The sequence below is a fragment of the Lolium perenne genome, chromosome 6 (genome assembly GCF_019359855.2).
Source record: "Lolium perenne isolate Kyuss_39 chromosome 6, Kyuss_2.0, whole genome shotgun sequence".
Taxonomy (NCBI): Eukaryota; Viridiplantae; Streptophyta; class Magnoliopsida; order Poales; family Poaceae; genus Lolium; species Lolium perenne.
Window position 1 is genome coordinate 113,858,462 of NC_067249.2, and position 26,379 is coordinate 113,884,840.

The following is a 26,379-nucleotide window of genomic DNA, read 5'->3' on the forward strand; positions in this document are numbered from 1 at the left end:
ACACTCCGCCACCATCAACCTTCACGTGCTTCTTGACTCCTACTGGTTCGATAACCTTGGTTTCTTACTGTGGGAGACTTGCTGTTCTACGCATCACACCTTCCTCTTGGGGTTCCCAAAGGACGTGTACTTCACGCGTATCAAATTGCTAACTTTAAGCGATTGAACATTTTGGTTTGCATTCCCTGCTCTGTAGATGTAGCCATCATAACTTCTATCTTGCCCAGTCGTTGTTACAAAAAATTTAGGCTACTACTATTTTGTTCATGCCAATCTTGTTCTCCCTGAACATACGGGAGAGAGTTGGGTAGCACCGATTGAAGAGAAGCTGGTCCAACATCGTCTCAGATGGTTTGGACATATCCAACGGAGGCCTCCGGAAGCTCCAGTGCATAGCGGACGGATAAAGCGTGATGAGAATGTTAAGAGGGGTCGTGGTAGACCAAACTTGACATGTGAGGAGTCCGTTAAGAGAGACCTGAAGGTTTGGAATATCGACAAAGATTTAGCCATGGATAGGGGTGCGTGGAAGTTAGCTATCCACGTTCCGGAACCATGACTTGGCTTCGAGATCTTATGGGTTTCAACTCTAGCCTACCCGAACTTGTTTGGGACTGAAAGGCTTGGTGGTTGTTGTTGTTGTTGTTGTAATCTTGTTCTCCCTGAACATGTTGGTTTGCATTCCCTATACTACAGGTGATGCCATTGTTATTTCTATCTACTTCGTCGTAAGCTAGCAAAGAAACTGCCTGCTATTAGTTCCTGCATGCTATCGCTCTGCCATCCTGCAGTACAAATTTATTTGAACTCGTCACATCAGCTACTTCCATCATAATTTTGTCTGCCATCTGATTCTTCAAAAGCTGCAATATTAACTTGTTTCTCTTAATTGGCATGGAGGTCACATATAGAATGGTGAACATATTGGTGTGCATTCCCTCTTCTACAAGTTCAGAGGTGATCCCACTATATTCCGTTTCTGGTCCATCCTAAGCCGTAGCATTAACTATCCTCTATGTGTTGCTCATTACAACTTTATATCCTGAAACAAATTGATTTGTTTCCCTCATCTACAAGTTTATGAGTGATGCCATTATAACTCCTACCTGTTTTATTCCTAGCTATTATAGTAACATCCTGCTATTATTTAGTTCATGGCCAATTTTAAGTAATTGCACATGTTAGTTTGCATTCCCTGCTCTATAGCTTTTGGCATCATAACTTCTATATTTGGTTTACATTCCCTGCTCTGTAGATCTAGCCATCATAACTTTATCTTGCTCAGTCGTTGTTACAAAAATTATGGCCTGCTACTATGTTGTTTGTGCCAATTTTTTACTCCATGAACATGTTGGCTTGCATTCCCTGTACTACAGGTGATGCCATTGTTTTGTATGTAGTTCATTGAAGCTTACAAAGTAAGGACTTAGTTTGGCATGCTATCACTATGCTATCTAGCCTGTAGTACAAATAAACTTGTCATACTACTAGATAATAATTTTGTGTGCCATCTTGTTCTTCAAAAGCTGCATTATTGACTTGTTTCTCTTACTTGGCATGACACTCACATATGGAATGCTGAACATATTGGTTTGCATTCCCTCTTATACAAGTTCACAGGTGATCCCACTATATTCTGTATCTAGTCCATCCTAAGCTCCAGCATTAACTATCCTCTATGTGTTGTTCATTACAAGTTTATATCCCGAAACATCTTTATTTGCATCCCCTTCACTATAAGTTCAGGAGTATTATTTAGTTCACGGTCAATTTGAAGTAATTGCACTTGGCACATGTTGGTTCACATTCCCTCCTCTTTAGATTTTGCCATCGTAACTTCTATATTTGGTTTACATTCCCTGCTCTGTAGATGTAGCCATCATAACTTCATCTTGCTCAGTCGTTGTTACAAAATTTATAGCCTGCTACTATGTTGTTCATGCCAATTTTGTACTCCCTGAACATGCTGGTTTGCATGGGACTCGACAGTAGTAGGTCTGTTGTTTCATTCTAACGTGCTCTGTTATATTGGCTGTTGGTATGTGGCATGCACTCTTTGTTTGCTTATTGTGCGCATTACAATGATCTTGTTATAACGACAAAATGATGAGTTCCAAATTCTTCGGCAAACAATATTGTAGTGCCTTTCCATTGTTGATGTCTTAACTTTTAATGTCTTTGTTTCAGATATAGGTGCTGCATGGACAACTTAAAAGATTGCCGAATCGCTTCATTGTATTGCTAGGTTTAATTACCATTCAATTTCTTTGGGTTCTGTAATATTTTTTCAAAGCCTTGCAGCTGATGTAATATTTAGTTAGTTTTTATAGTTCTTTCGTGCATTTTTCTATGGTGCTTGTGGTAAGTGAGGTTATTTGACAGAAATCATGTGCTGCGTAAATATTCTCAGTATCTAAATCACAAATTCTCATCCCTTAAAAGTCCCAATTAAGCGAAATCACATATGTGCCGGCCCGCAAAATCCTAAAGCGCCTATTGTGCCGGCATATAAAAAGCAACTAAACGGGCTAGCCCACTTACTTATTGGGCCAGCCCACTTGATACAAGGTGGACCCCAGCCACTAATTGGGCTGGCCCACTTGCTTTAAGGTGGACCCCACCCACTAACTGGGGCGGCCCTGTAACAGAAAAGTGGCCCCACGTGCTTATTGGGCTAGCCCATTTGGTAAATGGGCCGGCCCTTTAGCAGGAAAGTGGGCCCCACAAGCTTATTGGGCCGGCCCGCTAACTCGTTGGGCTAGCCCACCTGATTTACGGTGGACCCCACGTACTTATTGGGCCGGCCCGTTAGCGCGATAGTGGCCCCCACAAGCTTATTGGACTGGCCCGCCAACCTGTTGGGCCAGCCCACTTGCTCTATAGTGGACCCCACTTACTAACTGGGCCGGCCCGGTTAAATGAAAGTGGGCCCCACCTGCTTATTGGGCCGGCCCACTATCTTGTTGGGCCAGCCCACTTGCTTTATTGTGGACCCCACATACTAACTGGGCCGGCCCAATAACAGGAAGGTGGGACCCACCTATGTTTTTGGGCCAGCCCACTTGATCTATGGTGGACCCCACTTTAGCCCGGCCCTATAGCAGAAAAGTGGGACCCACATGCCAAATGGGCCGGCCCAATACCTTCTTGGGCCGGTCCAATTGCTTCGTGGTGGTCCCCACATGTTAAATGGGCTGGCCCTATAACAGGAAAGTGGGTCCCATATGTCTAGTGGGCCGGCCCATTTACCTGTTGACCTGTCAAACGAGTGCATTCGGCCCGGCCCGCGGGCTTAGTGGGCCGGCCCATATAAATTTTGACCTGTCAACCTTAGAGGTTAGGCCCGGCCCACGTAACTAATGGACCAGCCCAGCTGTATAGTTGACCGGTCAAACTAAGTCAGTTGGCCCGGCCCGCAAACTAAATTGGCCGGCACGATTAAGGCGTGGCAGGCCTCGTGTGGGTCTACCATCTACCACGGGGTTTCAGCCGGTTAACGCCGTTAACTGCCAGTTAACGGCGCCTGCCACGTGTCAGTTTGCATGACGTCAGCATTCAACGGGCTCCCGAAAACACATCTACAACGGTCCGATTTTTGTGGCGGAAGGGCGCCCGAACGCGACGGACCGACAAAAACGTGGTAGGACTTTGCCTGACGTAGTTTGGACCACAGAACCCATATCGTCGGGTTAGGCCCATAGGCGACGAAAAATGGCCCTTACCGGACGATTTTGGGACGTTGTCTATTTGAACTTTTCTTGTAGTTACCACCCGTGGTACCGCTCAGGGTCCAGGTATCCTGGACATAAATGGACGTTTAACCGGTACCACGGTCGGTACCTCGAGCGGTACTACCGTCCAGCAAAAACCTGTCTAGTTTTGACTCCATTTTTTGCCCTAAATCTTGATAACTTTTCGGAGCCCGTTTGACTCCAAATTTTGAAAGCTACCTCATACCATTTAGTCTCTAATTTTGACATCTTTTCCGAAATTTTTCGAATACAAAATTTTGGCGACTTCGATCGCTCGTCATGACCCAAATTGTCGGGCATTGACTTAATTTGCCCGGTTTACATCTTGGAGTGCCTTTGGTCCGTGACAACCGCTTCTGCGCCTACATCGACATCTCGACGACGGCATCGGCACCCCGGATCCCGGCGCAACTTCGACACCACCACTTCGCCATCGCAAGTTCTTGTGTTTGACACCGCCTAAAATCAATAGGTATAACTTGCATCCTCTACACCTTGTAGCCCCATTTCTTCCTTTGCGTACCTATTCCATTGAGAGTGGCTTTCCGAGTGTTGCAAAGCATTGCACAAGTGTCACGGCGGTAAGAGGGTTTGTATGTGTGTTGTGTTGAGCGAATCTCCGAAGCAAGCTCGGTGAGAAAGATACACAAAAAAGAAGCGTGACATATACATAGAAAAAAAGCTTTTAAGCAAAGAAAAAAAAGTGAAAAAAATAAAAGAAATAGATACAAAAGGAGAGTGCGTGCCACCGATACAAAGGAGTCCAAAGCTTCTAAGCGCAAAGAGAGAAAGAGAAGAGTGACATCTTGTGCAAATCTAGTTGCTTCTCTAATATGCAACCAAGCTACGGTCTCTCTTGTGTTGGCGTGACACCAAGCTTATAGTCTTCGTTAGGACCATTTTTGTTACTTGCTCACTTCCTTGGTCGCGCTAACCCCATTGTTCTCCTTTGTGTGTGTTTCCGTGTTTCCTTGACATAGATCACCACTCTTGACATTTGACTTTGGATCTTACCCATATTTGACAATAGACTTTTCCGTTGATATTTTTCGTTTGCTATCCACTCCACTCCTACCACATATAGTATTTCTTAGCCTTTTGCGTGTGCTTTGAGTGTGTGTGTGAGTAACCCCGATACATTTCGACTTTGCTCTTGACTTGAACCATTTTTTCGATACCATCTTGAAAGGTGGGATACTTGTGTAGTTTTCCTTCCACCATACACATACACCTATCCTAGTGAGATATACATGATGACCCCACAAGAACAAGCCGAGATGAGAGCATACTTCGCCGAGCTAGATGCTCGAGAAGCCCAAATGACACCCAAAGATAAAGCCGAGTGCAACGCATACTTAAAACACCTTGAGAGCAAGAGTGATACACACCATGAGTCGAGTTAGGATGTTTTGGTTTCTAACAACTTAACCTCTACTCCGCTTGTGTTGTCTTCCTCTTTGCTAGGTTGCTCGGACATCAACAACGCCATTGCCATGGAGATGAGGGACTCCACTATATGTGAGATGAGTGACTCCACTATACGTGAGCTTGATGAGTGCCTCCACTTCGAGAGCATGAGTGATACACCAAGTGAGATGAGAGTGGTAGTTGATAGGTCATGTGAGGCCATTTTCCATTCTAACATCTAACCCTCTACCTCTAGTGTGTTTCCTTGTGTCTCATTAGGTTCCATGGATGACGAGACGCCGATCGTGGAGAAGATGTACATGGTGCATGATGATGATATCACACCATGCTTGCTTGAAGATGAACATGGAGGCCACATCGAGCCGACCTCTTCCACAACACCTACCTCATATGAGCGGGAATACAAAGGTACCTATATGGTTGTTGATGATGACATGATCCCACTAGTGGACATGATGACTTGTGAGTGCTTGCATGAAAGTGGAGATCCTATTGCTATGTCATATGCTTCATTCTTATTCCCATGTGATGCTTTTCTTGATAACATTGTTGATCATGTCGACTTGATTGATTTTGATACCATGACCATGCCATGCTATGAGTGTTTCAATATATCTCCCATTGCATGCAACTTGTCTAACAATTGCTCTTTCCCATGTGTTGCTTGCAATGAGGACATTGATGCTTGTGTTGTGACAACCTTGATGAACAATTTCTCTTTCCCTAGGTTTGTCGACAACAATGATAAAATGTTGAATATGTTTTTCTCTAGATGCTTGCAATATTCTCACATTGATGCAACCAAAATGGTGAATACTTGCTCTTTCGAATGCTTGGTTTGCCATGATGTTAATATGCTTGTGAATGAGATTGCCCACATAGCTCTCTCACATTTTGGAGACTTTGCATATATCCATGTTGAGCATGTTCCCATGTTTACTCCGCATATTGACCACATCTACTATGGTAAATTGCTTAATGCTAATGGTGATGTGAAAAAGAAATGGACCATCATGATGGATGATGTGTTAATATACCATGCACACACGTTCTTTGCTTTGCCTATTGTGTGTGTAGGTACACGAAAGACAAGGTCAACCTCGATTGAGCACGAGTTGACCAAACGAGCTCTTGAGAGCATAATACAAGTAAGTACAAGATCGAACCCGGCTCTAATACCTTTCCCATGCTTTGCATTGAACATGCCGAACAATTTCTCTTTCTTATGGTTCTTTGGCAAGCATGATGATGTGATTCTTATCGTTGGTGTTTCCACAAATATGAGGACTGCTTGTGACGGTAAAGCACTCGTCCGTTGGGAACCCCAAGAGGAAGGTGTGATGCGTATAGCAGCGAGTTTTCCCTCAGAAAGAAACCAAGGTTTATCGAACCAGTAGGAGTCAAGAAGCACGTTGAAGGTTGATGGTGGCGGAGTGTAGAGCGGCGCAACACCAGGGATTCCGGCGCCAACGTGGAACCTGCACAACACCAAAATACTTTGCCCCAACTTAACAGTGAGGTTGTCAATCTCACCGGCTTGCTGTAACAAAGGATTAGATGTATAGTGTGGATGATGATATTTGCAGAGAACAGTAAGAACAATGTTTGCAGTAGATTGTATTCGATGTAAAAGAATGGACCGGGGTCCACAGTTCACTAGTGGTGTCTCTCCAATAAGAAATACCATGTTGGGTGAACAAATTACAGTTGGGCAATTGACAAATAAAGAGGGCATAACAATGCACATACATGTCATGATGAGTATTGTGAAATTCAATTGGGCATTACGACAAAGTACATAGACCGCTATCCAGCATGCATCTATGCCTAAAAAGTCCACCTTCAGGTTAGCGTTCGCACCCCTTCCAGTATTAAGTTGCAAACAACAGACAATTGCATTAAGTATGGTGCGTAATGTAATCAACACAAATATCCTTAGACATAGCATTGATGTTTTATCCCTAGTAGCAACAACACATCCACAACCTTAGAACTTTCTGTCACTATCCCAGATTTAATGGAGGCATGAACCCACTATCGAGCATAAATACTCCCTCTTGGAATCACAAGTATCAACTTGCCCAGAGCCTCTACTAGCAACAGAGAGCATGCAAGATCATAAACAACACATAGATTGATAATCAACATAACATAGTATTCCATATTCATCGGATCCCAACAAACACAACATGTAGCATTACAAATAGATGATCTTGATCATGTTAGGCAGCTCACAAGATTCGAAAATGATAGCACATCAGGAGAAGACAACCATCTAGCTACTGCTATGGACCCATAGTCCAGGGGTGAACTACTCACACATCACTCCGGAGGCGACCATGGCGGTGAATAGTCCTCCGGGAGATGATTCCCCTCTCCGGCAGGGTGCCGGAGGCGATCTCCTGAATCCCCCGAGATGGGATTGGCGGCGGCGGCATCTCTGGAAGGTTTTCCGTATCGTAGCTCTCGGTACTGGGGTTATTCTCGACGAAGGTTTTAAGTAGGCGGAAGGGTAGGTCAGGGGGCGACGCGAGGGCCCCACACGCTAGGGCCGCGGCCAGGGCCTGGGCCGCGCCGCCCTGTTGTGGTGGCGCCTCGTCGCCCCACTTTGTTTCCTTTTTGGACTTCTGGAAGCTTCGTGGAAAAATAGGACCCTGGGCGTTGATTTCGTCCAATTCCGAGAATATTTCCTTACTAGGATTTCTGAAACCAAAAACAGCAGAAAACAACAACTGGCTCTTCGGCATCTCGTTAATAGGTTAGTGCCGGAAAATGCATAAATATGACATAAAATGTGTATAAAACATGTGTGTATCATCAATAAAGTAGCATGGAACATAAGAAATTATAGATACGTTTGATACGTATCAAGCATCCCCAAGCTTAGTTCCTACTCGTCCCCGAGTAGGTGAATGCAGCGATTCAAAGCAATGGTAAAGAAAATGATTAAACAATTGAATCATATAGCAAAGACTTTTCATGAATAGTACTTTCAAGACAAGCATCAATAAGTCTTGCATAAGAGTTAACTCATAAAGCAAAAAATTCATAGTAGAGGCATTGAAGCAACACAAAGGAAGATATAAGTTTCAGCGGTTGCTTTCAACTTGTAACATGTATATCTCATGGATAATTGTCAACATAAAGCAATATAACAAGTGCAATAAGTAAACATGTAAGAATCAATGCACAGTTGACACAAGTGTTTGCTTCTAAGATAGAAGGAAATGGGTAAACTGACTCAACATAAAAGTAGAAGAATGGCCCTTTGCAGAGGGAAGCATGGATTGCTATATTTGTGCTAGAGCTTTTATCTGAAAACAAGAAACAATTTTGTCAACGGTAGTAATAAAGCATGTGTGTTATGTATAAGATATCCTACAAGTTGCAAGCCTCATGCATAGATTACCAATACTGCCCGCACCTTGTCCTAATTAGCTCGGATTTACATGGATTATCATAGCATGGCATATGTTTTAACCAAGTGTCACAAAGGGGTACCTCTATGCCGCCTGTACAAAGGTCTAAGGAGAAAGCTCGCATTGGATTTCTCGCTTTTGATTATTCTCAACTTAGACATCCATACCGGGACAACATAGACAACAGATAATGGACTCCTCTTTAATGCATAAGCATTCAACAACAAATAATATTCTCATAAGAGATTGAGGATTGATGTCCAATCTGAAACTTCCACCATGGTTCATGGCTTTAGTTAGCGGCCCAATGTTCTTCTCTAAAAATATGCATATTCAAACCATTGATCATGATAAATCACCCTTACTTCAGACAAGACGAACATGCATAGCAACTCACATGATATTCAACAAAGGGTAGTTGATGGCGTCCCCAGAAACATGGTTATCTCTCAACAAGCAACTTATTAGGAAATAAGATACATAAGTACATATTCAATACCACAATAGTTTTTAGGCTATTTTTCCCATGAGCTATATATTGCAAAGAAAAATAATGGAATTTTAAAGGTAGCACTCAAGCAATTTACTTTGGAATGGCAGAAAAATACCATGTAGTAGGTAGGTATGGTGGACACAAGTGGCATAGTTTTTGGCTCAAGGATTTGGATGCATGAGAAGTATTCCCTCTCAATACAAGGCTTAGGCTAGCAAGGTTGTTTGAAGCAAACACAAGTATGAACCGGTACAGAAAAACTCCCATAAGAACATATTGCAAGCATTATAGGACTATACATTGTCTTCCTTGTTGTTCAAACACCTCACCAGAAAATATCTAGACTCTAGAGAAACCAATCATGCAAACCAAATTTTAGCAAGCTCTATGTATTTCTTCATTAATAGGTGCAAAGTATATGATGCAAGAGCTTAAACATGAGCACAAAAATTGACAAGTATCAAATTATTCAAGACATTATACCATTTACCACATGTAGCATTTTCCGTTTCCAACCATATAACAATTAACGAAGCAGTTTCAACCTTCACCATGAACATTATGAATAGAGCTAAGAACATATGTGTTCATATGCAACAACGAAGCGTGTCTCTCTCCCACACAATGAATGCTAGGATCCAATTTATTCAAACAAAACAAAAAACAAAAGCAAACAGACGCTCCAAGTAAAGCACATAAGATGTGACAGAATAAAAATATAGTTTCACTAGAGGAACCTGATAATTTGTCTCAAGGATTTGGATGCACGAGAAGTATTCCCTCTCAATACAATGCTTAGGCTAGCAAGGTTGTTTGAAGCAAACACAAGTATTTACCGGTACAGCAAAACTTACATCAGAACATATTGCAAGCATTATAAGACTCTACATTGTCTTCCTTGTTGTTCAAACACCTCACCAGAAAATATCTAGACTCTAGAGAGACCAATCATGCAAACCAAATTTTAGCAAGCTCTATGTAGTTCTTCATTAATAGGTGCAAAGTATATGATGCAAGAGCTTAAACATGATCTATATGAGCACAACAATTGCCAAGTATCAAATTATTCAAGACATTATACCAATTACCACATGTAGCATTTTCTGTTTCCAACCATATAACAATTAACGAAGCAGTTTCAACCTTTGCCATGAACATTAAGAATAAAGCTAAGAACATATGTGTTCATATGCAACAGCGGAGCGTGTCTCTTTCCCACACAATGAATGCTAGGATCCAATTATATTCAAACAAAAACAAAAACAAACAGACGCTCCAAGTAAAGCACATAAGATGTGACGGAATAAAAATATAGTTTCACTAGAGGTGACCTGATAATTTGTCGATGAAGAAGGGGATGCCTTGGGCATCCCCAAGCTTAGATGCTTGAGTCTTCTTGAAATATGCAGGGATGAACCACGGGGGCATCCCCAAGCTTAGAGCTTTCACTCTCTTTGATCATATTGTATCATCCTCCTCTCTTGACCCTTGAAAACTTCCTCCACACCAAACTCGAAACAAACTCATTAGAGGGTTAGTGCATAATCAAAAATTCACATTTTCAGAGGTGAAATAATCATTCTTAACACTTCTGGACATTGCACAAAGCTCCTGAAAGTTAATGGAATAAAGAAATCCATCAAACATAGCAAAACAGGCAATGCGAAATAAAAGGCAGAATCTGTCAAAACAGAACAGTCCATAAAGACGAATTTTTCTGGGGCACTTAACTTGCTCAGATGAAAATGCTAAAATTGAATGAAAGTTGCATACATATCTGAGGATCACTCACGTAAATTGGCACATTTTTCTGAGTTACCTACAGAGAATACTACTCAAATTCGTGACATCAAGAAATCTGTTTCTGCGCAGTAATCCAAATCTAGTATGAACCTTACTATCAAAGACTTTACTTGGCACAACAATGCAATAAAATAAAGATAAGGAGAGGTTGCTACAGTAGTAACAACTTCCAAGACTTAAATATAAAATAAAAGTGCAGAAGTAAAATGATGGGTTGTCTCCCATAAGCGCTTTTCTTTAACGCCTTTCAGCTAGGCGTAGAAAGTGTGAATCAAGTATTATCAAGAGATGAAGCATTAACATCATTACCATGGGCTTTGTCAATTTTAGGCCTATAATAGTTTTTTTTGGCTTAGGCACATTAGAGACATACATGAACTTTTGCTCCTTACCCACATAAGCTTTCTCCTTAAATTTAAGAGAAGAAAAAGTTGAACCCAAGGTTCCCATAGCTTCTTCAAATTCACTAATCCTATGGGTTTGATTATCATGAGTAACACAAGTTTCTAAGATGGCAATTCTCTCATTAATTCCACCTAGAGATTTATCAAGTTTATCAGTGCTATTAAGTAATATTCCTAATTTAGTCTCAATACTTGGAAGATTTTGCTCTATGGTCTCCAACTTTTTCATGACATCTTCAAGAGATATTTCAATTTTAACTTCATTAACAGGTGGTATTCCAACTAGACTCTCAATAATGTAACTAGCTTCTAAAGCAGGAGTGCCTAGGAAATTACCTCCCGCAAGAGTATCAAGAACATACATATTCCAGCTAGAGATACCAACATAAAAATTTCTAAGTAGGATAATAGTGGAGTGTTTCTTAGTGCACCTATTATGAGCATCACTAATTCTATACCAAGCATATTTTAAACATTCTCCCCCTTGTTGCTTAAACGAACGAACTTCAACTTCAGGATTACTCATTTTTAGCAGTAGTAAATAAAGTAAACTAAATAAAGTAAATGCAAGTAACTAATTTTTTGTGTTTTTAATATTGAGAACGCAAACAAGATAGTAAATAAAGTAAAAGCAAGTAACTAATTTTTTTTTGTATTTTTGATATAATGAGCAAACAAAGCAGTAAATAAAATAAAGTAAAGCAGGACAAAAACAAAGTAAAGAGATTGGAAGTGGAGACTCCCCTTGCAGTGTGTCTTGATCTCCCCGGCAACGGCGCCAAAAAATGTGCTTGATACACGTGAAGCACACGTCCGTTGGGAACCCCAAGAGGAAGGTGTGATGCGTACAGCAGCAAGTTTCCCTCAGTAAGAAACCAAGGTTATCGAACCAGTAGGAGTCAAGAAGCACGTGAAGGTTGTTGGTGGCGGAGTGTAGTGCGGCGCAACACCAGGGATTTCGGCGCCAACGTGAAACCTGCACAACACAATCAAAGTACTTTGCCCCAACGTAACGGTGAGGTTGTCCGGCTTGCTGTAACAGAGGATTAGATGTATAGTGTGGAAAATGATGTTTGCGAAGAACAGTAAGAACAACTATTGCAGTAGATTGTATTCGATGTAAAAGAATGGACCGGGGTCCACAGTTCACTAGTGGTGTCTCTCCAATAAGAAATAGCATGTTGCGTGAACAAATTACAGTTGGGCAATTAACAAATAAAGAGGGCATAACAATGCACATACATGTCATGATGAGTAGTGTGAAATTCAATTGGGCATTACGAAAAAGTACATAGACCGCTATCCAGCATGCATCTATGCCTAAAAAGTCCACCTTCAGGTTAGCATCCGCACCCCTTCCAGTATTAAGTTGCAAACAACAGACAATTGCATTAAGTATGGTGCGTAATGTAATCAACACAAATATCCTTAGACAAAGCATTGATGTTTTATCCCTAGTGGCAACAGCACATCCACAACCTTAGAACTTTCTGTCACTATCCCAGATTAAATGGAGGCATGAACCCACTATCGAGCATAAATACTCCCTCTTGGAGTTACAAGTATCAACTTGGCCAGAGCCTCTACTAGCAACGGAGAGCATGCAAGATCTTAAACAACACATATATGATAGATTGATAATCAACATAACATAGTATTCCATATTCATCGGATCCCAACAAACGCAACATGTAGCATTACAAATAGATGATCTTGATCATGTTAGGCAGCTCACAAGATCGAACAATGATAGCACATGAGGAGAAGACAACCATCTAGCTATTGCTATGGACCCATAGTCCAGGGGTGAACTACTCACACATCAATCCGGAGGCGATCATGGTGATGAAGAGTCCTCCGGGAGATGATTCCCCTCTCCGGCAGGGTGCCGGAGGCGATCTCCTGAATCCCCCGAGATGGGATTGGCGGCGGCGGCGTCTCTGGAAGGTTTTCCGTATCGTGGCTCTCGGTACTGGGGTTTTCTCGACGAAGGCTTTTTATAGGCGGAAGGGTAGGTTTAGAGGCGGCGCGAGGGCCCCACACAACAGGGAGGCGGGGCCCACCCTTGGCCGCACGGCCCTGGCGTGGCGGCGCCTCGTCGCCCCACTTCGTAATCCTTTCGGTCTTCTGGAAGCTTCGTGGAAAAATAAGACCCTGGGCGTTGATTTCGTCCAATTCCGAGAATATTTCCTTTGTAGGATTTCTGAAACCAAAAACAGCAGAAAACAGCAACTGGCTCTTCGGCATCTTGTTAATAGGTTAGTGCCGGAAAATGCATAAATATGACACAAAGTGTGTATAAAACATGTGAGTATCATCATAAAAGTAGCATGGAACATTAGAAATTATAGATACGTTTGAGACGTATCAGTAGCACATGAAGTATTTACTTGGAATGGCAGAAAATACCACATAGTAGGTAGTTGTGGTGGACACACATGGCATAGGTTTTGGCTCAAGGTTTTTGGATGCACGAGAAGCATTCCCTCTCAGTACAAGGCTTTGGCTAGCAAGGTTATTTGAAGCAAACACAAGTATGAACCGGTACATCAAAACTTACATAAGAACATATTGCAAGCATTATAAAACTCTACACTGTCTTCCTTGTTGCTCAAACACTTATACCAGAAAATATCTAGACCTTAGAGAGACCAATCATGCAAACCAATTTCAACAAGCTCTACGGTAGTTCTCTACTAATAGGTTTAAACTACATGATGCAAGAACTTAATCATGATCTACTTGAGAGCTCAAAACAATTGCCAAGTATCAAATTATTCAAGACAATATGAAGCATTTTCTGTTTCCAACCAAATAACAATAAGTGCAATAGCTTCCAACTGTTGTCATGAACATTAAAAGTAAAACGAAGAACACGAGTGTTCATATGAAAAAGCGGAGCGTGTCTCTCTCCCACACATGGATTGCTAGGATCCGAATTTATTCAAACAAAAACAAAAATAAAAACACACAGACGCTCCAAGTAAAGCACATAAGATGTGACCGAATAAAAATATAGTTTCAATAAAAGTGACCTGATAAGTTGTTGATGAAGAAGGGGATGCCTTGGGCATCCCCAAGCTTAGACGCTTGAGTCTTCTTGAAATATGCAGGGATGAACCACGGGGGCATCCCCAAGCTTAGACTTTTCACTCTTCTTGATCATATATCATCCTCCTCTCTTGACCCTTGAAAACTTCCTTCACACCAAACTTCTCATAAACTTCATTAGAGGGGTTAGTACTCAAAAAACTTTAATTCACCTTAGTCCTGTAGTGACACATTGCAAGAACTCAATAAAACATTAGCTACAGCTCTCCACGTCTAGAAAGCCTTGCTCAAAGTCCACAAGAGACAATGCAAAAAACAGAGACAGAATCTATCAAAACAGAACAACCAGTAAAGACGAATTTTTAAGAGGTACTTCAGTTGCTCAAATCAGAAAAATCAAAACTAATGAAAGTTGCGTACATATCTGAGGAGCACACACAGAAATTGGCAGATTTTTCTGAGTTACCTACAGAGAGCTCTGCTCAAATTCGTGACAGATAGAAATCTTTTTCTGCGCAGAAATCCAAATCTAGTATCAACCTTCTATTAGAGACTTTACTTGGCACAACATTGCAATAAAATAAAGATAAGGAGAGGTTGCTACAGTAGTAACAACTTCCAAAACACAACAAAACAGTAGCAAAATAAATACATGGGTTATCCTCCCAAGAAGTACTTTCTTTATAGCCATTAAGGTGGGCTCAGCAATTTTAATGATGCTCACATAAGGAATAAGAGTTGAAGCAAAAGAGAGGATCAAAAAGCAAGTTCAAAACACATTTAAGTCTAACCCACTTCCTATGCATAGGAATATTGTACACAAATAAATTCATGAAGAACAAAGTGACAAGCATAGGAAGATAAAACAAGAGTAACTTCAAAAATTTCAGCATATAGAGAGGTGTTTTAGTACCGTGCAAATTTCTACAACCATATTTTCCTCTCTCATAATAATTTTCAGTAGCTTCATGAATAAACTCAACAATATAACTATCACATAAAGCATGTTTTTCATGATCCATAAACACATAATTTTTATCAAGCTCAAAAATAGTGGGATTAAAACTTTCAAACCCACTTTTATCAATAATATAACAAGATGATTGATCAATCTCAAAAGATATGGGACTCATAGATAAAGTCAAGACTTCTCCAATCCCATTTTCATTAGTAGTACAATTAATATTATCAAGTAACATAGGAACATCATCTAGAGCTTTACCATAAACATTTGCTACGCAAAACTCTTTAGTACCATGCATTTCGACATCATGCACAAACAAAGCATTATCATAAGATTTATCAAAGTAGCATGGATAATCATAGATAACAGTAGCATAATTATTCTCACAAGGTTTACTCATAGGTAATATTTCAAGAGAATCCACAGCAACATAACATTCATCCTCCTTTGGTAAGCATGGAGGACAATCAAATAGTGTAAGAGATAAAGAGTTACTCTCATTAGAAGGTTGGCATGGGTAGCTGATCCATTCTTCCTCCTTTTGTTCATCACTCTCCTCTTCTTTTTCATCCAATGAGCTTTCAGGTTCATCAATTTCCTCCTCTTTTTCATCCAATGAGCTTTCAGGTTCATCAATTTCTTCTTCCACAGGTTCCTGCAAATTGTGAGTGCATTCTTGTGCATTAATGAGTCTATCTTTATAATCAATGATATAAGGATTATCGCTGTAACTTTCTATGCAAAAATTAAGGATAGAAGAGACAATCTTTAAGGTCCTTACAAACAACACAAGTTTCATAATTTTTAGCCATGAAGGATTCGATCTCGGAAGCTCCCATAAATAAGACAAATTGTTCTACTTCTTCTAACCCAAAATGAATATAGCTATTCCAATTATAGTTCTTAATTAAAACTTCTTCACTAAAGCCACATTGGAATTTAAGATGTTTAGTATCCTGTTGAGAGCAACAGTTTATATCATGGCGTTTAAGCAAGATTTTAGCAATTGTATTCAATTTTTCTATCACATCACTCATGACTTTACCCGTTCTTGATTCTCTATAATTATTATATATTTAAATAAGCTCAAAATAGGTTGTGGGTTCTCCCATAACAACAGTTTTAAATTTTTCGGTTTTTCAAATTTTAATGGATTTTTGGGTATATGAGAAAAGTAAAACAGGACAAAAAGAAACTAGACAAAAGTAAACTAAGCAAAATAATACTAGACAGAAATAAACTAAGCACAAATAAACAAGACAAAATTAAACTAAGAAAAACAAAATAAAATAAAATAAAAACAGAGAGAGAGGTAGAGTGTACTCCCCAGGTGAACTTATGAGTAGAGCTATGCCTCCCCGGCAACGGCGCCAGAAAATAGTCTTGATGACCCACAAGTATAGGGGATCGCAACAGTCTTCGAGGCAAGTAAAACCCAAATTTATTGATTTGACGCAAGGGGAGGTAAAGAATACTTATAAGACTTAACAACTGAGTTGTCAATTCAGCTGCACCTGGAAAAGCACTAGTAACAGGGGTGATGTGAAAGCAGCAGTAATATGAGAGCAATAGTATCAGTAACACAGCAGCAGTAACAGTAACACAGAGGCAATGGCACCAGAAAATAGTTCATACTACTTCCAATGTCATATAGAACGAGTATATGATGATGAGAGATGGACCGGGGTTCCCAGCGATCTACACTAGTGGTAACTCTCCAATAACAAGTGACAAGTGTTGGGTGAACAAATTACAGTTGGGCAATTGATAGGATTGAAATAGCATTAAGACAGAACATCAAGATTATTAATCATGTAGGCATGTTTTCCATATATAGTCATACGTGCTCGCAATGAGAAACTTGCATGACATCTTTTGTCCTACCAGCCGGTGGCAGCCGGGCCTCAAGGGAATCTACTGGCAATTAAGGTACTCCTTTTAATAGAGCACCGGAGCAAAGCATTAACACTTGGTGAAAACATGTGATCCCATATCTAAGCCATCCCCTCCAGTTATCCCAGTTGCTGTCACTCTGGGGCCTCGGGTTCTGGACATAGACATGTGCAAACAACTTGTAGATACAATCTAAGCAATAAGTATAGAGCTTAAATCTAAGATCATGCCACTCGTGCACTAGTGACAAGCATTAAACACAACAAGATTGCAACAACAATAACTTCACAAACTTTATAAATAGACTAATCATAATGTAACAATCCATCGGATCCCAACAAACACAACACCGATTACATCAGATGAATCTCAATCATGTAAGGCAGCTCATGAGATCATTGTATTGAAGTACATGGGATAGAGAGTACCAACTAGCTACTGCTAGAACCCGTAGTCCATGGGGGAACTCCTCACGGAGCATGATGGAGGCGGTGGCGTCGATGGAGATGGCTTCCGGGGGCACTTCCCCGTCCCGGCGGCGTGCCGGAACAGAGATTCTGTCCCCCGAATTGGAGTTTCGCGATGACGGCGGCGCCCCTGGAGTCTTTCTGGAGTTTCGTCAATTCGTATTGCGTTTTTAGGTCGAAAGGGCTTATATAGGCGAAGAGGCATCGCAAGGAGGCGCCTGGGGCCCCCTCACCATAGGCTGGCGCGGCCAGGGGGCCACCCGCGCCGCCTTATGGTGTGGGCCCCCATCTGCCCGCCTCCGACTCTCCTTCGGTGTTCTGGAGTCTTCCGGGAAAAATAAGATATTGGGTCTTTGTTTCGTCGAATTCCGGGAATATTGCCCGAACAGCCTTTCTGGAACCAAAAACAACAGAAAACAAGAACTGGCACTTCGGCATCTTGTTAATAGGTTAGTTCCGGAAAACGCATAAAAACATTATAAAGTGCGAGCAAAACATGTAGGTATTGTCATAAAACAAGCATGGAACATCAGAAATTATAGATACGTTGGAGACGTATCAGTACTCACGGCAGAGGCGACACAATATGAGCCTAGTGGCGGAGACCTCGCTGGGCATTCCGATTTGTCGGCGCAGCGGCGACGCGCAGTACCCAGGGCCGGCGACGACCAACGTCCGCCGCGGTGCGGCGAAAGCCCGGCGGGCGCCCGCGACCTCCTGGCACGGCGGTAGGAAGGGTCAACGGCAGGCTCTCTGCGTGGCAGGGTGCACGCGCGCTCCCCTGCGGTGAACGACGGCGGCGGCCTACGGGACCACCGCTCGCATCGCTCTGCCAGGCTGCGATCTCTTCAATCTCCTTCAACAGCGATGGTTTTTTATGGACGTACCAATGCCCGTGCGTTGCCACCGCTACTCAAATTTTATTTCTAAATCCATACATATAATTCATAACTCACTATGAAAATTTAACGCAAATCTTGAATATCATAATGTTGACATCATGATAATACCGAACGCAATAAATCTTGAATATCGTAACATTGACATCATGATAATAATACCGAACGCAATAACAAGACATCATTTTTGTGCATCTCGGTGTTTCAAGTTATAGATTTTTTTGTTACTCTTCCGCGTTAAGTCTCAGACATGTGTTCTGAGACGTCATACCTGTCAACTGAACAACCTCTTCTTTTGGATATATTATTATCTCACAAAACACGAATGCCGCAAACACATGTATAACTGGAGGAATATATACTTCTTTTCTGATTAGTCCAAACAATATTTTGATATTCATAAATATTTGGAGACAACTCTAGATCGTAGTCTTCTGTATCAAATATACAAAAAGGGCTTAAAAAGTCTATAAATAATGGCTAGGGTAAAAACTCCGTCTGCAAGCCGATGGTACGGATATATCCTCATAGGAGCTCGAGACTCGAGAGTATTTATTACGAGGATGCAAATAAAATAAAATTTACCTTTCATTCATGCATGAATCTGGCTAATGTTACTCTTTGTAATATTATAAGAAAGGCACGTGAACTTGTAAAGGGTATCTTAGAATACACATATACACGATTGATGATCTTTGTTACGACAATATAATTATATTTTGTGTACCACTTGAAACACCACTTATGCTCTCTACTTTGCTATTTCTACTGACAAATGGCTGCTAAACATTCTATACTCGGACCATGGTTAGACTTAGAAGTGAGGATGTGTGAAAAAAAAGTATTGCACTGTGTCATTTTTATTCCCTTTTTTTGTTTGTTTTGACCCCTTTTGGAGTTTCTTGGTCTTTTGTAAAGTCCCGCCGAAGAGGTCTGCCTCGATCTGTCGCCGTTCACTTGCCACGTTCCTGCCCGGTACAAGCAAATGGAGGCACAGCCCGTTGTCGCCTCCTCAGGCACCTCGCGCGTGGGCCAGTGCCTGCAGAAGGCGATGCAGCACAGCCCGTGCTGCACCATCTCGATGAGTTCCACATGTCAAAGAGCTTCTTCACCTGATTGCGAAAAAACATATATTGATCAATGAATGCTCCAAATTTTATTCTACTTTAGCAAACAAATAAATTCTCTAACTTTTAATTTCTACTAACACACAGTAAAAGACGCACGAAATTTACATTGTTTAAAGATAAATACAAGTTGTCTTGATGTAAGCTCGTAAATATAATAGGAAGAAAACGTATACTCCATTATAAGATTTTTCTAGGATTATTTCCACTATGTTGTCTTGAATCCACACCATACACTAAATTCTAAAGCCGGCATCCAATTGGAACTCTAAACAAACATAAATAATTATCAACAATTCTGATTCAGAGAAACTCAGGAAGTCTCAACTCACCTCTAAAAATTTTCTTGCTCTTCATGGTTCACCTTCATGTTTTCCTAACTCCCACCACCCAACTTGCAAAATAAAGATGCACAGCCAGACACAAGAACCGGGGAACTAATAAAGTCTGGTTGTAGTCCTACATAATTACACACCGACTAAGCTTTTTTGGCATTGTGTTGCTTCTTCACATTCAACTATTTTCTACCAAGTTCACTGATGTTGCACTTCAAAATTCAGATCTCACAAAAGCTCAATGCCTTACATATGCCTTCCAGGAGGAGGAACATTCATTTACTCTACATACGGCTGACCAAGCACTTGCAGGTTCCGATCATTAACATGCTTACAAAAAATAGTAATTCACAATCTAGGGTGGATGCCATCTTATCATCACTGGGTGAAGAGTTTCATGTATCCTTGTAAACTGACAAGTTGACAGTGGAGTTGATCAATACCATATATTTACCTACCCCACCTGGATAATGTTTTCCCAGATTATGAATGTTCCTAGTAACTCTAGCGACCATGACCCCTCCTCATTCTACAGGTAAACTGGAACCCAATTTGTCAGAAAACGCAATTTTGCAGATAAAGTGGCACTAAATTATCAGAAAATATTCATGAAAAGAGAATACTTATTAGAATTCACATTACAGCTCACATCACATCCGAGTGCCTATTTATTTACCTCTGAGTGCGCGCCGGCGGGAGAAGCGCCTAAGTTCTGGCGAAAGGAGGTAGTGGAGTAGAGACTTTGAAAACTCTCGACACAAATGTTCTCAGCTCTGACAAACATATATATAAATGTTGGGTACCTATTAAGTTCTATAACAATTCATCCCATGCATCAACAGAATCATCTAATACGCAACCAATGCTAGCAAAGTAGCAATTCTGTCCATGCATTATGAAAAGCATGTGATAGCATGTAAGATAACAAACTTCCTACAAGATTGGGCAAGGGAAAGCAAATTAAAACCTCACCCGTAACACTACACGAAGCAGTTTTTGTTCAGGTTTGAACACAAACAGTTGTTGGCACAAATGCAAGACATCTTCATCTAGAGCGAGCGCTAGTTCATCTTCTTTATCTCATTGGGATCCTCACCTTCTTCAGCTACCTCCTCGTTGGCATGCACTCCGTGAACTCCCGTACCTGCAATGTAAATTAGTCAGACACAAGTCATTGCATTTTGATAGAGATTTATAGCTACATTACAATAAGAAATTAATAACAAAAGTAACAGAATGATGATAGGGTGGCTATGAGATAGTAAAAGGTTATGAGGAGGACGGCCATAATTATCTTGCTTGGCAGGGTGGCTGGGTGAGCATGACCATGCACATGGCTATGAGGAGGATGGCCATATTATCTTGCTGGGGTATCTCCTTGCGCTTCAGATCGGAGAAGTCTGCGAGCAGCATGGGGTTAGTTAAGCATCGCAAACACATGCATACATGTAAGAAAAAAACTCTTAGCATCAAATGTGCATGAGAAACAGCACAAACTATCATGGCTGTCAAGTCGAAATGCTTTTCTAGTTGCACAAGCTAATACGTGAAAGAGGCTAGCAGATACCATGTGATACGGGGCGACCTTCGGTCTTCACCGCATCATGTGCTTCATCGCCAAGACGACACGCTAAGGTGAATCTTCTCCTTTACGCGTGCCTCAAATCGCCTATTTGGGACGATATACTACTTCATACCCCGTCATATCTTGATGATAGGAACTCGACGACAAGTACGGGGAGAAGAGAGGATGCCATGGAGACCCGAGGACGCAAGGCCGATGTCACGGAATCATGGAAGAAAAGGAGAAAGAAGAAGCGTTGGACGCTCCAGGCCGGAACTTCCGCCCAACATCGTCGGAACTTCCGCCCAGATGCTGTCAAGACTGAAGATGCTCGCACAGCAGAGCTGTGGCCGGAACTTCCGCCCCTGATGGCCGGAACTTCCGCCCAGGACAGCCGGAACTTCCGCCCCAGCGAACCTCAGCCAGATCTCAGCCCCCTTTGGCTTGTAACTTACCCCTTCATCCCCTTGCCTATAAATAGACACCTACCCCCACCTTCATGAGGGAGAGATGATGTTTAGATGAATTGGCTTATGCCTCTATTATCCCTTTGTGGATTTGGGAAACCCCCACCTTAGATTAATTTCTATTGTACCACCCGGGCTCCTTATCGAATCCTATTGTATCTCTTTGGTGACTTCTACCAATCTTGATCTTTTGCTTGCACTTCTACCTTTGGGTCTTTTGCTTGCACTTCTATTGATTTTGGTCTTTTCACCCTTCTAGATATATAGGATCTTCGATTCGTCGATATTTTTGCGGGACTTCTACCGAAAGGTCTTTTCCTTGCAACTTCTATCGAGTTGGTGGTTTGGGCCAACGAGAACAAACCGATTGTGTTGTGTGCGTGTGTTTGTATCGAGTTCTTCGCGTTCATCCACTTCCCCCGCGAATCCCCCTCCGCAATCACACTCACCCGGGTCAAACCGTGAAGATTGGGCACCCCCTCGGGCTTAGCCCGCATCATATGGTATCAGAGCAAATGTTGCCACAGATTTGACCCTCCGTTTCCACCAATTTTGCCCAAAAATTTCCCCAAAATTTTTTCCCCAAAAAATAGCTCGAATTTGGATCTCTGAATTTGTTGCGTTGTTTGTGGTTTTGGTCCACAGATCTATTGTCTTTGGTGTTGATCTACAATCCCTCCTGATGCGGGGTGGCCTTCGGACACCTCCACACCAAGACCAACAAGTCCCCCAAGTGGACCAATGACGCGAGCTCGAGTTAAAGCTCTACATGATGAGGTGAACTCGCCCCTCACCACCCTTGATCTCGGTACCCCTTTGGATGGAATGCTATCTCATGCCGATGTGTTATGTGTCATTAGATACAAGGCGCATCAAGACCCCGGAGAGGAGGACACGCCAAGGTCAAGGGAAGGAGAGGAGCAGCGGGACATGGAGATGATCACGAAGCTGAACTCGACGTCGCTCGAAGCACTCAAAGGAAGAGAAGGGAGCTGGCCGGCCCAGGACCCGGTCAGACTGGCCCCACAACCGGGCCATCCGGTCCCAGGCCCGGTCAACCGGGCGCCCAACCGGATTCCCTGCATCGTACCGGAAGGAAACCGGAAAACCTCGCAAGTTCCCGGTTGGCGCCCGGTCGACCGGACCCAGGACCGGACCACCCGGTCATAGGCCCGGTCTGACCAGATTCCAAACCGGATTTGACGGGAATGACTCACCAAACTGCCTAAGTTATCCATTCGCGTACCTTTTCGCCTTTGCTGGCCATGTATGCCTATATAAGTAGCCTGGACCCCTCCTTTACCCCTTAGACTTGTTTTGAACTCAAACCTAACTTTGAGCTTAGTCTCCCTAGGGTTATCATCCCTCTGTAATCAAGGCATCCTGGTTGTTGATTTGGATATTGTTGAGTGAGATTCTAGTACAAGTTACTCTCTCTCCCTCATCAATCTCTTCTTCTCCAACCCCAATCTCTCTCCGGGAATTCTGCCGCGTGCCTCTTCCAGGAGATTCTATTGGCGTGGTCCATCGAGCCACGGGGGTAAGTATCGGGTGTATCGGGTTGGTGTGCGTGCGTGAGTACATGCGTTCTTCGTGTTCTTCGTGTTCCTCGCGTTCTCCCACCTCTTCCCTTGGTCTTCGGGTTCAAGTCGCGAGATCGGGCCACTCCCGGGATCTTAGATCTCATCATATGGTATCAGCAGCTCTTGGTTACCGCGATTTTGACCCTCCACCCACCCGATTTCGTTTCTAGAAAATTTTCCCAAAATCCCCAAAAATAGCCTCAAAGTGCCTCTTGACCGATCTGTGATTTGGTTGCGTTTTGAGTGGTTTTCACTACTAGGGAAAAGCCTATAGGTGGAGGCAAGTTGTGCCGGCGCACCACCTTGTGCATGCGCCGGTGGAAAGGATTGCCGGCGCACCACATTTCAGCCGCGCCGGCGATGAAGGGATACTGCCGGCGCACCTCGGGGAAAGGCTCGCCGGCGCTATTTCCTGGCATGGCCCGGGCCGATTCGGGCCAGGCCCAAGAATCATTGCCGGCGCACCGGCCCAGTGGTGCGCCGGTGGAAAGTTTTCTATTGCCGGCGCACCCCTGGGCCGGTGCGCGGCAATGATTCTTGGGCCTGGCCCGGTTGTGATATAGCCGAAAGGGGTATATGTTGCCGGCGCACCATGGTCCAGGTGCGCCGGCAATAACCTGGCAGTTATTTCAGCCACCAACCAGCCCACTCACTCACACACTCACTACACTCCACTTCTCCACACAAACCCGAGCCTTCTCCCAACCCAGCTCATTTTTGCCCATTTCTATCCCCAATTTCACCAATTTGACCAAACAAAATCAAAATTTTTGAGCAAATCTTCCCTTCCTACATGCATCTCCCACATCCCCCTATGTAGATCTAGATCTACTATCCCGCATTGACCGCTCAATCTAGATCTAGATCTAGAAAGTCGGCTTCCATACGCCATTGTCGCGGCGCGTCGTCTCGATCTTATCGACGAATATATCAAACAAATAGGTGATTAATGAACAAATTAAGGAATGAAATCGATGTATGTTGGACATTTGAAGAAAATCTCTCGTGTGTGGCATATATATATGTTGTGCTTGTGCTTGTGTGTGTGTTGGCGTTGAAAATGAGTTGCCAACGTTGCGCCGAAATGTTGATTCTTCAAGTTTCCGTTTCGGCACATTTACGGCGCTCCTATGTCCTACCGTGTAGGAAGGTCATGCCGAAATTTTCCGTGAAAACTACCGACGGATGCATGGTTCTAATGAATTATGTAATCTTACCATGCAGGCGATAATGGTTATCGAGATGAGTGAAAGCATCGTGATGAGATATCTGAAACACGCGATCATCGACATGTATGAAAATAACCGCACGGAGGTATTGTGTCCGTGCCGGAGATGCAAACGAGGGAAATGGTTTGACCCGTATTCAGGCAAGTTGCAGGGGCACCTGCTCACTAATGGTTTCATGCATGGACACACTCAATGGATGAGTGATGATGGCGCGGAGGTCAATGGGGCGACGGCGGCAGGTGGTAAAAATGGCCGGCAAGAAGGAGGGCATCATGATACTGATGACGATGAAGAGTTTGTCGCACATGACGATAACCTTGACGACGACAATAACCTTGAGGACGACAATAACCTTGACGCATTTACGAAGAGGTGCCGCTAGCTTCGATCGTGCGGGACCCTCATCTTCAAGATCTGCTTCTCGAAAAGACGAAAGGCGCCAAGCGGAAATCAAAGCTTGAGCAACTCGAGATAGACTCGAATACTCCGTTGTACGACTCAGGTCGCGGGTTGGGGAGTCTCGCTTGAGAGTAGCTCTCGATGTCTGCAGATGAAGGCGAAACACGGATGGACGGACACAAGCGTCGACGACATCCTGGAATACGTGAAAGATCTCCTTCTGCCGGGAACACGTGTCCTGGTAGTCTAGCCGAGGCCAAGAGAATCACGTGCCCTCTCGACTTACCCCACGAAAAGTATCACGCTTGCATCAACGATCGTATCATGTATCGCAAGGAGCACATGGACAAGACCAAATGTCCTGTGTGTGAAGCTGAACGGTACAAGAAAGGGAAGAAGAAAGCTCCTCGGAAAGTTGTGTGGTACTTCCCGCTCGCCCCCCGGCTTCAACGGTTCTACGCGGACCGCAAGGAAGCAAAGCTCATGCGCAGGCACGCAGAAAGAAAGGAGGCGGTGTTGAATGATAAAGAGCGGATTGAGCACCCAGTCTGACGCACCCTTCGGATGCAAGCCGGTGGAAAGCATTAGACAATGAATTCGGAAGTTTTGGGGCAGATCCCGAAACATCAGGTTGGGTGCGAGCACGGACGGATTCAATCCGTTCGGAAACCAGAGCAGCACACATAGCACATGGCCCGTGTTTGTATGGATCTACAACCTCCCGCCACGGCTGTGCATGAAGTGGAAGTACATCGAGATGTGTTTGCTAATTCAAGGGCCGACACAGCCAGGAAACGATATCAACATGTATCTCGAACTATTAAAGGAGGAGCTTGAAACGTTGTGGGCGGAGGAAGGGGTAGATACATGGGACGCCGTCGCGGAAGAATATTTCCCTTTGAGAGCCGCGTTGATCACGACGGTGCAGGACTACCTCGGATACGGTTACATTTCGTGCCCGGTGTGCCATGGACACTAGGCATGTGTCGGTGCATGGAAGAGACGATGTTTTTGCAGCTTGGTAAGGATGGCTCTTCGAAAACAGTTTACATGGGGCATCGAAGGTGGCTACGTAAAACCGACCCGTGGAGAAAGCGTGGAG

At 43.0% G+C, this 26,379-nt stretch overlaps 1 long non-coding RNA gene across 1 annotated transcript in view; it reads right to left on the reverse strand.

Moving 5' to 3' along the window:
- Positions 1–19,175: 19,175 nt before the first annotated feature.
- LOC139832776 (uncharacterized) overlaps positions 19,176–26,379 on the reverse strand; it is a 41,927-nt gene continuing 34,723 nt past the window's right edge. The window contains exons 2-3 of the long non-coding RNA XR_011747193.1: positions 20,033–21,435; positions 19,176–19,685 (exon numbers count right to left, since the gene is read on the reverse strand). This is a non-coding gene — a long non-coding RNA (uncharacterized lncRNA). The remainder of the gene's footprint in view (positions 19,686–20,032; positions 21,436–26,379) is intronic.